The following is a 17124-nucleotide window of genomic DNA, read 5'->3' on the forward strand; positions in this document are numbered from 1 at the left end:
TTAGAGGGCTTCATAGTGGAAATAGATGTATCCCAATGATAGCATTGTAAGCTAGCTGAAATTAACTAGTTTTCTTGTGTTATAAAGCACAGAAAATGGAAATAAATATGTGTTCATGTTTCATTTAAGGATTAGGAATGATGGGCAAAATGATCAAAAAAGTGCAGTTCCCCCTTTAACTTATTTTACAAAAAAAAACACTTTAATGCAACATTATGATTTTACCTTGTAAAATTGCATTATGATATGATATATGACAGTATTGCAACTATATTGTCGTAACATTCCGACATTGTCCCCAAAACATATTTAAGATTTCTATCTCAAATCATGGTTTTAATCTAAAATGTCAACTTATTTAAAAAAGTAAGACATTTTAGTCACATTACAACTATTTTATTATATTTCTACAATTACTTTTAACAGGAATAAATAAATAAAAATCAATAAATATGACTCCAGTGTAATTTTGCTATACTCCTTGTCACATTATGACGTTATGATGAAAACAATTGCAACTTTATTTGCAATATTGCAATGTTTTTTCATCTTTTTCCAAAACGGAAGTATAGTTAAGTTGACACTTGGAATATTTGATGCGTTGAACGGCCAACCAGTGTGTGCAGAAGAGAGGGGGTGGGGATGGTGGGGGGGTTGTTGGTGGAGGTGTGTCATGTGGGGGGCCCGTCAATCCTCTTCTGCTGACCTCTCCATTTCCCGGGCATCTTTATGACCCCGCAGCAGGTCCGCCTGAGTGTTCCCAGGATGCACCTGGTCGCTTTAACTTTGCGTCTGCGAATCGCAGCTGCCCAAAAAAAACAAAACAAGCAAAGACTCTTCGAGACGGGTTGGCACGGCTTTTTTCCACGTCTTTAATGCTCCATTAGCCTTTGTGCAGGGCACAATATGGCGACTGTAAAGCTTTGACGTTTTTGCGAGAATAAAACACGGTTTCAATGACGTGACACCGGCCTCAAAGCGCACGCAGCGCCGGCCCGGCCAGCCAGCCAGACAACCAACCAGCCAGGCAGCCAGGCGCGACACGTCTTTGCGTTTGTTTTGTGCGGCCCCAGCCAATTAACAGCAAGGTCTTTTTTCTCCATAAGACAATCAAATTTATGTGTGCCATTTTCTCAAGGAGAGAAAGGAGGAGGATTGTGTATTCTCCTTCTTCCTCAAAAGGGCGTTTTTCTTGCCATCACCTGGTGCTCTCGGCACAAGAGAGCGAACTGTCTTCCAACCGGCTGTCTCCAGCATTGTCTCCCGCCTTGATCAGCCATTATTAATCCCCTTGCTAAACTCTTGTTTTTTTGTGTCATATTTTTCATCCGCAACATGAAGCAGATGCTCCACAGTGTAGAGCTCCTTCAAGGCTGAAAGAGACTTGCGAGCCGGGCAGCTTTCGGGCACATCTTCAGAGGAATAAAACATTTTACAGGCATAAACAGACTTCAACCTGCTCTGTTTCAGCCTTTGTGTTGTTTGTGAATAATTCATGTTAATAGGGAAAGGTTTGTATGCCCTGAATGCGGGCGCACAGGTGCGGAGTGACAAGGATGATTTTTGCCAAATGTGGAGGGCTCTTGTCCGAGGGTCTTCAGCTGATGGAAAAATTGTCATTTCTTTGATTACTTTCACAGAGAACAAAGCCGGCTGATGAAGAGCTGATGCGGGAGTGAAACAGGCGACGACGGCGGTTCGCTGCAGCCTCCTCAAAGAAAGAAAGGCGGACAAACATGCTCGGCTGCCGGTGCGCGCAAGTGCTCCATCTAACTGGCATAAAAGGAGCCTTTCCAACTTTTAAAAGAACACTTTTTGGCTTCAATAAAAGCCGGACGGCTGTGACCAGTCGGCATATGGCGCAAAGGCGGTCGGCTTTTGTCTCCGCGCAGCTCTTGAGATGATAACTTGTCTTCTTTTGGGGGTATTTAAGCTCAAACTCCGTGCGCCAACTTGGGCGCGCACGACGAGCGAGCAGCCGGGGAGGCGCACTCACGAACCTTGCAGGTGGCTGTGGTGTTCGAAAACAGTGAACGCAACACGGATGCTTGTTTAGTGGCACCGCTATGCGTGCTGGTGACGCCATTCCACTTTAAAAAAGTTGCGTTAAACGGACAGCTCAATTGTGCGCACGCATGCGCACAGTCAGGACCACAGTGAGTGCTTCAGCGGCAGGGGGAGTCAGTAAGTGGGGGGAGCACCAAATGGGTGGTCATGCTGGAGCCTATCCCAGCAGACACCCTGGACATATCGGCCTTTACACGACATACATACAAATACCGTATATTCATATATAGTCATAATAATAATCATAATATACAATATGTACATGTTTTATACTTTTAAATTAATTGTAATACAGTTTCATTTTCTACCGGTTATCCTCATGAGGGTCACGGGGGTGCTGGAGCCTATCCCAGCTGTCTTCGGGCGAGAGGACTGGTGGCCAGCCAAACCCAGGGCACATATAGACAAACAACCATTCCCACCCACATTCATACCTATGGATACCTTTGGAGTGGCCATCTTGGAATGTGGGAGGAAACCGGAGTACCCAGAAAAAACCTACGCATGCATGGGGAGAACATGCAAACTCCACACAGAGATGGCCGACGGTGGAATCGAACTCGGGTCTCCTAGCTGTGAGGCCTGCTAATTGTTCTGCCGAATTGTAATACATTTTAATACAATATATTGATATTTTAAGCTATAATATTGTATATGAAAAGTTTAATAAATAAATTATATAAAGAAGTAATGTACTCCAGCACCCCTGTGACCTTCGTGAGGATAAGCGGTAGAAAATGAATGCATGAATGAATTCATATATTTTAAATATATAAATATATATATATATTAATCATAATAATATGAATACATGATGTAAAGTACATTCATGTTTTTTAAACAGATGAAGTTCAAGATATATATTATATGTATGTATGTATATTTATATATATATACATAATATATATATATTATATGTGTATATATACACTGAAAAAAAGTTTTTTGGCCCTGTAATTATTACCTCAAATATGAATTTTAATTTACAAGGCTTTATTATTTCACTTCTTTTATTCTAAAATCTCACTCTTTATTGAATGCCTTACTTGATGATTGTGTGTAACTTTGTATCCTCACATTTATATGTAAATCTGATCACTGACACCAAGTAATATTTACATAACTAATGTATTGATTTTCCAACCTAATACCAGATAGTAAAATGTACTTGGGTAATAGCAGTGAACCTGGCCACCTTGTGGCCATTTTGCGCATGCGTCAGAGGATCGTTTGCACTCAGACTTCCCTAGGCAAAGTTTTGAGGGCGCCATGTTTTGACAGGAAGACGGTGGAAGACGACATGGACAGTCGTTTAACAAGAAAATGAATCGATTTGGAGCCGTATGGGTATGTCATATGTTTTTCTGACTTTTTTCTGTCACCTTTCCTCATCTGTTTAAGTCAGTGTTGTAATGTGAAATACTCGACGTCAGCATTAGCTTACCTTTAGCCTGCTAGCTAGCTAGCTATCGACTGCGAGCTTTGTGGAGGTGTTTTTGGTTACAGAACAGGAGATTTTTATGTTTATTAAATCTGTAAGGATTCATTCGTCATATATGTTATTTGATTATTTTGGCGGTCGCGCAGCAGCAGTGTCCTTTAAGCCATGGGAACGGCGTGTAGCTTAAACATTTGTTGAAGTATGCTAGCGACCTGAGTCTTGTGGATATCGTGGGGGAGCGGGAGTTTTTGTTTGTATTGTATTGTAAGTATTCCATTGACCCAAAAGTGGAAACATAGGAACTGAATTGAAAAATTTCACGCCCTGAAAATCAATATCAATAATGACTTAAACCTGCCTGGAAGGATTAGAAATTTTGTTTAGCCTTTTGTTAAGTTTTAGTTTGATTTTAAAGAGTTGGATAATGGAGTTCCTCAACAATATCCCATTAGTCTGTAAACAGTGAGGAAAAAAAGATTTACCCATAAGTTGTTATTTTGAAAGTTGTAGTTTTGTTTAGGTTAGGTTTCAAGACACAGATGAATAAATATTTGTATTAAAAACTAAGTTGATGTTGAGTGTTTTGTTTAAGAAACAACAACAACAAATATTGTCAAGCAGCTTTGTAGTTTAGACTAATGTGCACGCAATCTGAAACCATTGTGATGATTTTAGATTTTGTATTGTTGTCATAATTGAAATAATTTCTCGATCCATTTCACAGAATATTGAAGGACGTTGACGCTCAAGAATTTGGTCTCAACAGCTTAGACGAGGTAAGATCACAGTGCAGCTGTTGAATAACACTAATATGGTTTAGTTATTCATTCATTTTCTATGTCGCTTATCCTCACTAGGGTGGGGGTGTACTGGAGCCTATCCCAGCTGACTTCGGGCGAGAGGCGGTGTACACCCTGGACCGGTGGCCAGCTAATCACAAGGCACATATAGACAAACAACCATTCACACTCGCATTCATACCTATGCATGTTTTTGGAATGTGGGAGGAAACCGGAGTACCCGGAGAAAACTCACACATGCACGGGGAGAACATGCAAACTCCACACAGAAATGCAACAGAGAATCAAAGCCAGGTCTTTGGTTTAGTTATGAAATGTTTAATTTATTTCACAGGTTCCTCAACCTGTAGATGTGTTGTATTTTTGTGCACCGTGATTCCTTTTGATGACCACATATATAAATGGCCCCTCTGCCAAATGTTTTCATTCAATGTGGCCGGCAAGTACAACAATACAACAAGTACAACAACTACAAATGTAGTAAAGGTGTTCTGGTTTGAAAGAATGTTTTGTAAAAGATGTGTTAAGATAATTTCATTTAATTCAAAGAAGGTCGTCTTGAAAAAAATACAACACAATCATATTAGAAAAGTGGTGTAGGTGTTAGCTTAAATCTCATGTATATATTACTTATAAATTGCTCCAAATGAAGTAAGGGAAAACTAGTTAAACAATCCTGAAAGGTGAGTATATTTATATGGATTGTTAAGTAGATTCATAGGTAGTTTTGAGTAAAATTTACTAGCAAAGAGAGTACCTTTTGTGTCTAAGACCGTACATCTCAAGCAATATTAAAGAGTATTTTTAATGAAACAAATAATCCTTGCTGACAAGTAAATTTTACTTGAATAAATCCCAAAGTAAAAGTTACTTAGGAATTGTGCGTACAATTTGTTACCTCGCTTTTTTCAAGTAAATGGCACTCCACATTTTTTCCAGTGTGTGTGTGTATATATATATATATATATATATATATATATATATATATATATATATATATATATATATATATATATATATATATATATATATATAAATTCCATCTGTTTAGAAAACATTGATGTACTTTACATCATGTATTCATATTATTATGATTATTATTATGAAATAATTGCATAGCATAGGCCACCAGTCCAGAGTGTACCCCAGCTGGGATAGGCTCCAGCATACCCCCACCCCATTGAGGATAAGCGGTATAGAAAATGGATGGATTGATGCAGGCCTTTTGTCCACTTCAGGGACCCCAAAAAAGTCACCTGGGGGGGAGATGACTCACTGGACGCTGAAAGCGTTCAAGGGCACCAGGGCCCCGTTTCACGAAGCAGGTTTAGTGAAAACTCTGAGTATGTTAACCCTGAAATGAGGGAAACTCTGAGTTTTCCGTTTCAAAAAGGGAGGTAAGTCAAACCAGAGACAGAGGAGTAACTCCAGCCTGTTTCACAGAGAGAGGTAACTTAACCTCGGTGTCAGTTACTATGGCAACAGACTCTGTGAACATAACCTGGTCGGGACCAGGTTTTCTTCAATGAACCTCGAGTTTCTTTCTGTCTCCGGTGTGATTCATTCATTGTTGCGCGTGTTTAAAGCCAGTTTGGTCGTTTTTCATAATCACCATCACCAACAGCAGTAAAATAAACAGAAAGACAAAAAAAATTTATTTGGTCTTCTTTATTTCCTACAAATAAGAAAAAAAATGGTTTCTTACTTTTTAATTGTTACAATCATCAACACAATTCACCTATGACCATGCACCCACCTCTAACTTGTGTTTTAATAATTCAATTTCCAGATCCGTTTTAGTTATCTGGCGGTCCAGCAGCACCATTTCTTTTTCTGTTTTTTGTACTGTTTTTAATAAATGCACTTTGTAGATTTCTTTTAGTGGTAGCTGGGAACACATAAGGATGACATTATACAGTTGCACATGAATTCCACTGAATTAACCTCTGGAATTTACTGAATATCTCACTGTGTCAATCTGTGCTGTGGAGGTTGAGGGACCCTGCCCAGCTGCCCAGCCATGCTCTGTTAAAATGGATAAGAATCCGTTAATACTTCAGTGTAGGCTAAAAGTCACTATAATCCACAAAAGCATGTAAAGACATGTGAATGGAGAGGAAATCAGTAACATCAAGATTTTACCTCTGTAGGCCTCTCAGGCTCCCTCTCAGACACCACAGAGAAGGCAGCAGACATTGTGGTCCCATCATCTTCATCATCCTGTTTAGAGTGTTGTGTTTCACTATGCTGTACTTTAAATATGGCATCATCTCTGGACTATTGGCTACTTACAGTTAAAGTGGCACATGGATCCACTAGACCAAGTACGCCTTCAGAATCTGTTGAGACAAAAGAAAAACACATGAAAGGGAAATTAACATTGAACTATAGGCCCAAAAGAAGTTTGAGGCCTAGGCCTATTGCATCTTATCAAGGCTGGTGGCTCCTGTGTAATCATGTCCGAGGATGAGGTTCCTCCAGGGATCCCCTCTGCGACTGGCCTCCCGACAGTCTGACTCATGGCCAGCTCCTCTGCCTCGGTCAGACGTGGTGGGGGTGGTCCTCCGCCAGTTTTGCGGGCAGATGCCCGCTTTCTGTTGGCTGAGTAGAAGTTAGATGTTGCTTTTCATATGTCTGATTTAACTGTATACAGGCGAGGACATTTATGTGTGTGAAAACAATATTATGTTGGAGATAATGCACACTGAAACAGCTGCTGAATGATATTTAGTGGTAAACATGATTAAAAAGAGGCACCCTGACTGTTATGCTGAGGGCTTACCTGTTTGAACAATGTTTTTATATTTCATCTTCAGCTGCTTCCACGTTCTTTTTTCGCCGGTGGGATTACATCTAAGTGACATAAATTGTAGCTATAACACCATTCTACTTGTTTGCATCTGTAGCCTAATATTATTGTGATTACATAAATGTATATAATAAATTTAAACTTACGCATTGACTCGAGCAGTAATCTTCTCCCACGCCGACTCGCGTTCTTTCGCTGCTGCAGCCGTGTTGCTTTTCTTTTTAAAAACGCTTTCAATGTTGCTTTTCTTTTTAAAAACGCTTTCAAATTTGCCGTATGACCGCATTAATATATCCAGTTCCAGAGGACTGAAATACGACGATCTTTTCTTCTCACTCGTTGCCATGGTGAATCGAGGGAACGGGGCTCCATTGATCAGGGCTTTTTAAAGTCGTGGTGCACGCGCTTAACTCAGAGTGAACAAACTCTGTGTTGATTGAACCAATTGAAATCACCTGTTCTGAAACCCGTAAGTCAGAGTTTCCTGTCTCAGAGTAGATCAACTCAGAGTTCAGGGTTAGACTCCAGAGTTGGTTGAACCTGCTTCTTGAAACGGGGCCCAGGAGTTTTTGCTTTTGTTTGTCTCTTTTGCACTATTTACTTCAGTTTGCTGAAATAATGACATTGAAAACAGGAGATGACACTTCATTTGATACCAGATCCATCATGTCGGTTCTCTTTTTTGCTCAAGCCCCCTAGCAAACATCTCGTCTTGGCTTGGACCAAAAAGCCAAAGCCGTGCAAGTGTGTTTGTGTGCGACCCCTGCCTTTGAAAAGCTCCCCCGGTGGAAGCAACACGGCGGCTTGACCTCCACGCTAGTGGGCGGGAGAGGCTCTTTTAACTGAATTAGCCATAAAGACGTCTTGCTATGATCTTTGTTAGTCCTGAAAGGCGGGTGGATATGAGCGGCATTGTGCACAGCTTTTGCGTGCCGCCGTGGCGCATCACGGAATAAACCATTACTGTCTCCACAAAGGACGCTGCGTGAAAAGAAATGGAAATCAAGCGCAGCACGTTTGGAGAGTGAAAATAGTTTAAACTCTTCTAAAAAAAATACACAGAGAATCCCGGCATATTTCAAAGTGATGACTAGTTCCTGTCTGCTGGATGCGCAAAAGTGCAACCGAAGTACTATCCTGTTCTAGCGGTTGTCCAACTCCGCCGCCCCCGAAGCCACGGCGTGGTTGCCAGGCTCCAAAGGTGTCGAAGCATGCATCATTTTTCACCAGCGCTTCCAGTGTGGAACAGAAGCTCTCTGCTTGTCCGCTGGCGTGAACTTCACTCATGTCCGCCTGCTCTCAAGGCGGCGCAGCGGGGATTTATTTGCAAGACAAACGCCGCAAGGGAGTCAAGTGGCACAAAAAGGCCGTTTCGGTCTGCGAGGAGGATGGAGAAAGTCAGCATTATGCACACGTCAAATCAATCAAAAACAAAAGCCTGCATGGGCAAAGTCCAGCCTCTCTTTCTGGGAACCTGTTAAATAGAATACAGTAGTTCTCACTCGTCTTTTGTTGTTCTTTTTTGTAGACATAACGGGACGAACTGGTGGGGCAATAAGGAGGAATTATCGTTTGGAATTCTAATTTGGTCACGTGTTGGCAGCCACTTTTTTCACTCAGGGCTGAATACTGAAAATGTTAATATTTATTCATTCATTTTCTACCGCTTATACTCACGAGGGGTTGCTGGAGCCTATCCCAGCTGTCTTTGGCCAGGTGGCCAGCCAATCACAGGGCACATATAGACAAACAACCATTCACACTCACATTCATACCTATGGGCAATTTGGAGTGGCCAATTAACCTAGCATGTTTTTGGAATGTGGGAGGAAACCGGAGTACCCGGAGAAAACCCATGCACAGGGAGAACATGGAAACTCCACATAGAGATGACCGAGGGTGGGATTGAACTCGGGTCTATAGCTGTGAGGTCTGTGTGCAGCCCCGTTAATATTTATTATGTAGTATTATTATGGTGTTACAGGTATTATTATCATAATTATGATACACAGCATTATATAATCAGTGCAATAGCAACATGTGTCTCAACACTCACAGCTGGTTAGTGGAGGGACCCACCCTGACCCCTCAAAAAGGGGGCCCAAATTGCAGAAAAACCTTCACCTCAAACTTCTTAAATATCTTCAATTTAATAGTTCAGCTTGCAAGCTTTATGGTGTGCCCTTCTCCAGCAGACATCTGCAGCTGTGTGTCGGCCGAATGGCAATCCATGTCCTTCCAGCCCTGCTCAAGCTGGACATAGTCGCCTGTAGCACGGCATCACCTTGAGGCGGCGTAGCATGCGGGTAACACAGACAGCAATGTGAGGTGCGTTCACGGACATGGGGTTGCATGATTACATGATTTTTTTTACAGTTTTACAACAATACATTTGTAATATTATGACGAATGTATTAGTTACATAAAGTTGAAATACTAAAGACATAAAACACTTTTTAAAGAAACAACATCAAGTTGTAATTTGTGGAAAATTGGTTTGGGGAAAAAGTCATATTATTATGGGAATAAATATGGATGGCTCAAAACGCTCAGTTTCAGAAGGTGTGGTAAAACTGCCCCTTTGTGACATCACAGGGCAGACTTCCTTATATGGTTCATAGTCAGGAAGGACTTTGCACGTGTGACTAATCACAGCAGAGAGGGCATCCCCGGAGTTGGGTCGTGGGTGGAATAAATGAAAAGAGACTGTTTTGGCAGAGAAATCCAGCTGGAATAGGTGCAGATTCTGGAAGATCTAGAAAGCAGCTCTATAGGAGACCACAAATCAATACAAAGGAGGGAATAGGTCTCCTTCAATTAATGGAATATTTTCCATGTAGGTAATGTCTCAATGTTTTGTGTGTTTACTGCCGCCTTAGTGACCAGAATACTACATATCACTTGTCTTAAAATTAACCAATCAACTTCTGAAAAAACACAATCTGGCGAGAGAGCGATAAAACGCCATATCGCGAGGATGAGTGTAATTTTTATTTGTGGTTACCTGAGAGTTTCTTTCTCCTCTCTCTGCGGTCCATCTTGCATCCGACCTCAACCTTCTGCAATTGCTGGTGGCCGGTGGGGAAGGACAGTGAATGAACGCGAAGCAAGTCCAACTCGGCAGGAAGCCCTCGGCGACCAGTCACAGCTTTTGAACCGCCTTACAATAAAAAATAATGACGGTATAGCGAGCTGCTCCACCATCACTGTCTATGCTCTTCTTTCACTCCAACATGGCTGAAAAGGGAGAAGCGGACATAGAGTAGGAAACCCTACTGAGCAGAGTCAACAGGCTGTAAAATATATCAGGCCGGTTTCCATGGAGATTAAGAGGAGCTTGAAGGCCTTTACAATATAAACAGTGACATCTAAAAACGCTTTCATGGCAATTTTGTTCAGAAATGTAAGCCAAGGCTATGCAAACCTTTCAACTACAAAATTAGATGTGATATAAAACTTATTTTGGTACTTTCTTCTTTTTGTACAAATCCTTGACAGGATTTGTATTGCTGTTTTAAAATAATAAGCCTTGGACCATTTTTCACTCTCTTGAGGTCGTGTGCTTAGCAGTGATGTGCATAGCGTTATGCTAGGGCAGTGGGGTGCTGGAGCCTATCCCAGCTGTCTTCGGGCGAGAGGCGGGGTACACCCTGGACTGGTGGCCAGCCAATCACAGGGCACATATAGACAAACAACCATTCACACTCACATTCATACGTATGGACAATTTGGAGTGGCCAATTAACCTAGCATGTTTTTGGAATGTGGGAGGAAACCAGAGTACCCGGAGAAAACCCACGCATGCACGGGGAGAACATGCAAACTCTATACTATAAGTCACACTTTTTTTCATAGGTTGGCTCTTCCTGCCACTTATACTCCAGAGCGACTTATAATTGAAAAAACTGTTTATATTACATAAACACTGGACACCTTTTCTGTTTATGTTTATTTTTTGTGTAGCTGAATAAGCATTGTGTTAGCATATCTTACACCTATTCAGCCTGTTCTCTATTCTTTTATTGTTAGAACTTGCCTTCCAAGAAGACGTAATGTTTGTTTTGGTCAAGTAGTTTGGAAAATAAATTACCCGCAAAAAATACCACTTCTACTCCAGTGCGACTTATGTATGTTTTTTTCCACCTAATTATGCATTTTTGGCCTTGTGGCCTTTCGACTTATACTCTGGAGCAACTTATAGTCCAGAAAATATGGTGTATATATATATTTCTAATGATATTATAATAATGATAGTTTCTATTTCCCTGCACATGTTGTTCAATTCCTACTACTTGAGAGTATTGTTGTGTTTTGTGATTATAGATATAGATTTGCCGGTATTATCAAAGTCAACCGTTACAGGACTGTGTGTCGTTATCAAGTGTTACTTTGTGACATTTCTGAGAAAGGTTTGCATCTTTTAATTGCCCAAAACCTGTCGTGTTTTGTTTTTAATAAACTCAACTAACACTTAAACCGTCGCTCTTTGTCGTATTCATTGAGCAGTTTTGCCACCGAGTGAACTTGTCACCATTTAAAACGGCTTCTATTAAGTTAGTTCGCTAATATAACAGTCATATCCCACTTGCTGCCATGAATAATTGACAGGCACACGAAGGGACATCAGCTAATTGATTATAGGCTTGTCCTGCCACAGAAGCTCCATAACCAAGCTCTGTGTTGTTCTCCGGCACGGCAGGGAACCCCCCCACCGCCTCCTAGGGTTAGGAGGAGGCAACACCCAAGTGAAGCAGGAAGGAGTTGACCATTTTGTTTCGGGCTGTCATGCTCTAAATGAAGTGAGATGAGAAGAATGCAGCATCATCTGCTACGCCCACCATGTATGGTGCAAGCCTCCGTTGGCATTCCTCTGGTTGCTTGTTTTCCTCTCTTGGCCTTTCACATGGCAGGCCACAGTTGGATTTTCACCGTCCATCGAACATGTTTGTAGCAGCTTTGTGCACTGACTTGGTCTGCCACAAGACGCAGAGACAAGGCCAACAAATGAAAGGAAGTAACTGCTTTCACCTCTTCATTGTACATGCTGTGCATATTCCTTTTCAATGGCTGATTTCATTTTCATCCAGTTTTTGTTTATTTTTGTTTAATTTAACACACAAGTTCGGCCCAAACAAAACATCACCCACATTGGAATCTCACTGGTTATATTATTTTATTGAGTATGGCTGCTAAATAATCCACCATGGGGCTAAAGAAAGCTGTCAGTGCCAGCATTTAGATAAGAGAAAAGAAACAAATAACTCATCAAAAATTATGACAGTGGTTTACACATGTCCGATCTCACTACACAAAAATTCATTCATTCATTTTCTACCACTTTTCCTCACGAGGGTCGCGGGGGGTGCTGGAGCCTATCCCAGCTGTCTTCGGGCGAGAGGCGGGGTACACCCTGGACTGATGGCCAGCCAATCACAGGGCACATATAGACAAACAACCATTCACACTCACATTCATACCTATGGACAATTGGGAGTCACCAATTAACCTAGCATGTTTTTGGAATGTGGGAGGAAACCGGAGTACCTGGAGAAAACCCACGCATGCACGGGGAGAACATGCAAACTCCACACAGAGATGGTCGAGGGTGGAATTGAACCCTGGTGTCCTAGCTGTGAGGTCTTCGCGCTAACCACTTGACCGCCGTGCAGCCTGAGAGAGATCACAAACGATAGAAAATATTGACAAGTGGAGTACGATTCATCTTCCAAACCAGAACCTCTCCTCCTTCCCCTCCGCTCCTCGGAAGAAGTTACACAGGAAGTTACGTAGATGTCCACTCTATGTCCACTCTAATAGCTAACAGTCAAGGAAAATCGCACCTCTTTTGGAATTTTACCCATTACTCACAATCGTTATGTGTGTTAGCCCTAGCAGAAATGGCAGTACATTAAATATATTATGTGGACTCCTATAGAGCAGCTACTCACAATAACAGTACAGAAAGCTTTCTAGTTCTTTCAGAATCTGCACCTATTCACCTGTCTTTTTTGGATTTCATGGGTCCCGGGAAAACGGTCTGTTTTAATGTATTCCACCCACGCCCCGGCTCCAGGCATGCCCACTCTGCTGTGGTTGGTCACACTGCACACTGCATAGAAACATTTTCGGTTTGTGCCGCTAAGTGTCGCTGATAATAAACGGCGAACAGCTCACTCATACGGGTTAATAACTCATAACTTGTTTTCTTGTGTTATGTTCATGTTTCACATAAGGATTGGGAATGATGGGCAAAATTTTCCTTTAAGTGCTTGTCTTGTTTTCCAAAAATGGGTTACATGTAGCTTTTAGCTTGTGTTCATCTACTGATGTGAACGTGTGTTTAATGATACTGAGCAGTCACCGTAGCAACACAGACAGAAACCAGCAGTCCCCAGTAGCGTGGTCCTGCTGTTTTATAGGGTCAAGGTTCGTAGTCCCTCCAAGACAACATGTATTTGCATCTATCGGCAAAAGGAATATTTATGAAAATCTGATGCTAGCACTAAAAATAGACAAGAATAAAGACGAGACAACTTCTTTCAACTTTTCTCAGTTTTCTATAACCTTGCCTAAACTTGCTTTTCTAAACTAAAACATGTCTTACTATTCATGCTAAAATGTCAGTTTATAGCAGTGCTTTGCAATTATTTACTTTCATGCCCCCTATGGGACGGATATATAGACATTTTTTGACCCCCCCCACCACCCTCTTTGATTTGAAGCTGAGAAACTGTTTTCATTTATCTGTACTGTACAGACTGAAACCAGGAAAATGCATATCAATTTAAATACACATACATTTGTAAATGTTAGTCGGTCTGCATTAAAATTGCCACCCCCGGCAGTTCCGTGCGCCACCATATGTGTGCACTAACAAACCATATTTTCCTTACACATTCTTAAATTAGCTACAATTGGAGTTGATCCAGGCATATTCCGGTGTGAAAAAAGGTGTTTTTTCCACATCCTGGTTCATGCAGGAATATTGTGTGCATGGAAGCGTTACTACCGCTCTGCAGTGTTCCACAATGAATTAGCAATTCATTGCGATGAAAGAGCCGTGGGTTTGATCCCATCCCAAGTCATTTTTTGCTACCTATCAAAGTGAATGTTGGGTCCACCCCGTGGGAGGGGCGACATGACATTTCCACGGCAGCTTCTAAACAGGTCAGCCAAGGGAACCAAGGAGTCCAAAGTGGTGGGAGGGGGACACTTTCAACTAGAACCGTGTAACTGAATCTAAACCAGTGGTTAAACCTTTTGAGCAGTGTTGGAATGGGGAGCGCTGCAACAATACAATACTATTCATAGGCTAACAGGCAGAGGAATAGCCAGGGAGGGGTTTGGATCTGGCAGAAAGGCTGTCAGCCATTAAGCCCACATCGTCAACCCTGTCAGCCGTGTCTCCTTGTTTGTTTTGTTGTTTGGGACTCTGTGACGCTTCACTTAAAAAAAAAAAAAAGAAAAAACACTTGAAAAAAAAAAGAATAAGAAACATTTAAAGGCACTCAAGTTGGCAGAGAGATGCATGATAAAGTGAATGTGTGTGTGTGTGAGTGAGTGTATTGGGGCGGGGGGGACTGGGTGTCGGTCTGCCCTCAGCCTGACCTGCAGCTTTCAGGGTGCTTGAACACATCAGAAATGCTATTGTTGGAGGTGATTAATTGAGAGTGATAACTTACCATGAACATGGATTGTTATAGGCTTTAATGTGGTAGGCCTGGCTTTTAAATGCTGCTTTCACATTGCTTTGTAGTCCAGCATATGGGCCCAGACGTATTCACTGACAAAAGGCAAACGCAAATTTATCACACTCGCATGTCCTGCTAACAACGTGCTCTGGTTTTTTCATTCTGATTTTCTTTCAGGCTTTATGGACTTTCCAGACGAGATGCTCATGGGAAAAATGGTCATACGGTTGTGTCTTGTTTGTGTTTGAGAATATGGGAATATTAGAATAAAGTCATTATTAGCACATTTGTTAGATATATATTTTTGCAAATATCAGAACTAAGAAAAAACTAAGAAAACGCTCAACAAAAAGGTGCAACAGGAGCAGAGAAAGAAAATTCTGAGGACGATGAGAAATCAGTGGGAAACAATGTACAACAACAGTGTAATAGAAAAAAATGAAGGCGGACTAAAAGGGACTACAATGCTAACAGCTGTTAGCATCAGACATCATCCTACCTCAGCCACTGTGCAGCAAGATGAGGAAGTAGTGGGAAAATTAAGATGAGTAAGCGACACAAATACTAGACTGAAAGGGCAAAAACTGGAGGAGAACTAGAAGGGGATGCAGCTCTCGTGATCCTTAGCATTAAGAAAATCTGGCATCTTCTTGCTGTTCCCACTGTGGAGGAAGATGAGGAATTGCTGGAAGAATTAAGCTGAATAAGATAAGCCTGTAACAGCAGCACGATGCTGACAGTTCTTAGCGTTGTGACAAGCTGGTGTCTTCCTACCGCAGCCAATGTGCAGGAACACCAGGACTCAGTGAGAGAATGAAGCTTCATGAGCTACAAAAACAGATACAACAATACTATACTGATACTATACTGTAATATACTGTAACAAAACAATCAAAGGCTAGCCAAAGGTCTAGTAACAAAGAATCTAGCCTAAGGTCTAGTACCATAGGTCTAGCCAAAGGTCTAGTACCAAAGTTCTAGCTAAAGGTCTAGTAACAAAGAATCTAGCCTAAGGTCTAGTGCCAAAGGTCAAGCCAGATGCCTAGTACCAAAGGTCTAGCCCAGGGGTGGGCAAACTTTTTGACTCGCGGGCCGCATTGATATGACAAAATTTACGGGGGGGGGGGGGGGGGGGGGGGGCAGACTATATATTTTACACGTAACAGTCCACCTGGTATTATTGTATCTGTAAAATTGTCATGCAATCTGCTATTATTATTTATTATTTTATATTTATATTTAAATATTTTAAAAATAATAAAATATTATAATAAATAATAATTAATAATAATAATTATTATTATTATTATGTGCTTGTGTCCCTTTTTTCAGGAGCACTTTGTAAACAACAGACCATGTCAAAAAACGAAATTGATAAAACCATCAAAAGGTTGGCTCAGGCCATGATGTCAGGTTGTATGTTGAGTTTGAATGAAATACTTTGGAAAGATTGGGCGGGCCGTATTCAAACACTTGGCGGGCCGGATGTGGCCCCCGGGCCGTAGTTTGCCCACCCCTGGTCTAGCCAATGGTATAGCACCAAAGGTCTAGTACCAAAAGTCTAGCCAAAGGTCTCATACCAAAGGTCTCGTAGCAAAGGTCTTGTACCAAAGGTATAGTACCAAAGGTCTAATACAAAAGGTCTAGCACCAAAGGTCTAGCACCAAAGGTCTAGTACCAAAGGTCTCATACCAAAGGTCTCATTCCAGAGGTTTACCCAAAGGTCTAGTACCAAAGGTCTAGTACCAAAGGTCTCATACCAAAGGTCTCATTCCAGAGGTTTACCCAAAGGTCTAGTACCAAAGGTCTAGTACCAAAGGTCTCATACCAAAGGTCTCATTCCAGAGGTTTACCCAAAGGTCTAGTACCAAATCTCCTACCAAAGGTCTATCCAAAGGTATAGCAGTAAAGGTCTAGTACCAAAAGTCTAGCCAAAGGTCTCGTATCAAAGGTCTAATACAAAAGGTCTAGCCAAACGTCTAGCACCAAAGGTCTAGCACCAAAGGTCTAGTACCAAAGGTCTCATACCAAAGGTCTCATACCAAACATTTACCCAAAGGTCTAGTACCAAAGGTCTCATACCAAAGGTTTACCCAAAGGTCTAGTACCAAAGGTCTAGTACCAAAGGTCTCATACCAAAGGTTTACCCAAAGGTCTTCTACCAAAGGTCTAGCCAAAGGTTTAGTACCAAAGGTTGAGCCAAAGATCTAGTACCAAAGGTGTAGTACCTAAGTCCCTAAGAAATCGGCGGTAATGGAACAAAGTGGTGGAGGATTAGAACATATGGACCATATGGACCTAAGACTTGGCCTTGAG

At 41.6% G+C, this 17124-nt stretch overlaps 1 protein-coding gene across 7 annotated transcripts in view; it reads left to right on the forward strand.

Annotated features, from left to right (window-relative positions):
- The first annotated feature begins 3299 nt into the window (after positions 1-3299).
- The window catches only part of si:ch211-207d6.2 (sickle tail protein), an 87667-nt gene continuing 73842 nt past the window's right edge, over positions 3300-17124 (forward strand). For all 7 annotated transcript variants that reach the window (XR_009129040.1, XR_009129041.1, XM_058067139.1 and 4 more), the window contains exons 1-3: positions 3300-3414; positions 4233-4284; positions 9310-9440. The gene's annotated coding sequence lies outside the window, so the exon portion shown is untranslated. The remainder of the gene's footprint in view (positions 3415-4232; positions 4285-9309; positions 9441-17124) is intronic.

Source organism: Doryrhamphus excisus, chromosome 1 (genome assembly GCF_030265055.1).
Source record: "Doryrhamphus excisus isolate RoL2022-K1 chromosome 1, RoL_Dexc_1.0, whole genome shotgun sequence".
NCBI lineage: Eukaryota > Metazoa > Chordata > Actinopteri > Syngnathiformes > Syngnathidae > Doryrhamphus > Doryrhamphus excisus.